Source organism: Loxodonta africana, chromosome X (genome assembly GCF_030014295.1).
Source record: "Loxodonta africana isolate mLoxAfr1 chromosome X, mLoxAfr1.hap2, whole genome shotgun sequence".
Taxonomy (NCBI): domain Eukaryota; kingdom Metazoa; phylum Chordata; class Mammalia; order Proboscidea; family Elephantidae; genus Loxodonta; species Loxodonta africana.
Genome location: NC_087369.1, coordinates 34,608,137 through 34,610,851, shown reverse-complemented (window position 1 = coordinate 34,610,851; position 2,715 = coordinate 34,608,137).

Here is a 2,715-nt window from a genome sequence, read left to right as displayed (position 1 = left end):
ATATGATAGCAATAAGCTGAAACCTATCGATAATGACACTGAATGTAAATGACTTAAATGCACTTGTAAAGAGACAGAGAGTGGTAGAATGGATTAAAAAAATAAGACTCATCAATATGCTAGCTACAAGAGACACACTGTAGACACAAAGACATAATTATACTAAAAATCAAAGGATGGAAAAAATATATCAAGCAAACAGTAACCATAAAAGAGCAGGAGTGGCAATATTAATCTGAGACAAAATAGACTTTAAGGCAAAATCAACCATAAAGGACAAGAAAGGACATTATATAATGATTACACGGACAATCCACCAAGAAGGCATAGCCCTGATAAATATCTACACACCCAACAACCGGGCTCCAAAACAAACTCTAAAAGTGCTGAAAAGAGAAATTGTTCCACAATAATAGCAGGAAACTTCAACAAATTACTCTCGGTAAAGGACAGAACATCTAGAAAGAAGTTCAACAAAGATACAGAAGATCTAAAGGCCACAATAAACCAACTTGACTTCATAGGCATATATAGAACACTCCAACCAACAGCAGAAAAGTATACTTCTTTTCCAACGAACATGGAACAGTCTCCAGAATAAACCACATTTTGGGCCACAAAGTAACCCTCAGTAAAATCCAAAACACCAAAATAATACAAAGTATTCTCTCTGATCACAACAATGTAAAAGTAGAAATCAATTACAGCAAGAGCAAGCAAAAAAATCAAATACATGGAAACTGAATAACACCTTGCTTAAAAATAACAGGGTAATAGAAGAAATCAAAGAGGGAATAAAAAAATTCCTTGAATCAAATGAGAATGAAAACACATCATACCAAAGCCCTCGGGACACAACAAAAGCAGTACTCAGAGGTCAATTTATAGCAATAAACACACACATCAAAAAAACAATGGGCCAAAATCAAAACATTTAGCCCTACAACTTGAACAAATAGAGAGCAGCAAAAGAAGCCCACAGGCACCAGAAGAAAGAAAATAAAAGGATTAGAACAGAAGTAAATGAAATAGAGAACAGAAAAATAATAGAAAGAATCAACAAGACCAAAAGTTGGTTCTTTGAAAAGATCAACAAAGTCGACAAATCAATGACCAAACTGACAAAAGAAAAATAAAAGAGGAAGCAAATAACATAAATAAGAAACGAGATGGGAAACATTACAAAAAGACTCAACTGAAATGCAAAGGATCATAGCAGAATACTATGAAAAATTGTACTCCAACAAATTTGAGAACCTAGAGGAAATGGACAAATTTCTGGAAACACACTACCTACCTAAACTAACACAAACTGAGATAGAAAATCTGAACAGACCTCAAAGAAGAGAGGAGACCCAAGAATTAATTAAAAAAACAAAAAAACCTAGGCCTGAACGGCCTCAGTGGAGAATTCCACCAAACAGAGAACAGCTCATACCAATCAATACTACTCAAATTATTTCAGAGCATAGAAAAAGAAGGAATACTCCCAAATTCTTTCTATGAAGACAGCATAACCCTGATATCAAAGTCAGGCAATGATAGAGCAAAAACAGAAAATTATAAATCAATGCCTCTCATGAATATAGATGAACATAGATGCAAAAATTCTCAACAAAGTCCTAGCCAATAAAATTCAGCATCATGTAAAAAAAAAAAAATACACCACAACCAAAAGGGATTCATGCCAAGTATGCAAGGATGATTCAACATTAGAAAATCGACCAGTGTAATCCACCACATAGAGTAAAAGAAAAAAATCATATGATCATTTCAATTGGCACAGAAAAGGCATTTGATAAAGTCCAACACCCATTCCCGACAAAAACGTTCAATAAAATACAAATAGAAGGGAAATTCCTCAACATAATAAAGGGCATTTTTTTATACAAAACCAAGAGCTAACATCATTCTCAACCGAGAGAGGCTGAAAGCATTCCACCTGAAAACAGAAGCAAGGCAAGGATGCCCTTTATGACATCCTTATTTAACATTGTGCTGAAATTCCTAGCTAGAGTGATAAGGCAAAAAAAAAAAAAAAGGAAAGAAAATGAAGGGCATCCAAATTGGAAAGGAAGAAGTAAAACTATCCATATGTGCAGATGATATGATACTATACATTGTGTTAGGTGCCATCGAATTGGTTCTGACTCATAGCGACCCTGTGTACAACAGAACGAAACACTGCCTGGTCCTGCATTATCCTCACAATCCTTGTTATGCTCGAGCTCATTGTTGCAGCTGCGGTGTCAATCCATCTCATTGAAGGTCTTCCTCTTTTTCGATGACTCTCTACTATGCACGATGTCTTCTCCAGGGACTGGTACCTTCTGATAGCATGTCCAAAGTAAGTGAGATGCAATCTCATCATCCTTGCTGCCAGGGAGCACTCTGGCTGTACTTCTTCCATGACAGACTTGTTCATTCTTCTGGGTAAAAAAAAAAAATTTTTTTTTTTTTTTTACCTGGGAGTCCATGGTATATTCAATATTCTTGGCCAACACCATAATTCAAAGACATCAATTCCTCTTCGGTCTTCTTTATTCATTGTACACCTTTTGCATCCATATAGGCAATTGAAAATATCATGGCTTGGGTCAGGGGCACCTTAGTCCTCAAGGTGACATCTTTGCTCGCTAACACTTTAAAGAGTTAAAAGTTTTGTAGCAGGTTTGCCCAATGCAATGTGTTCTTTAATTTCCTGACTGCTGCTTC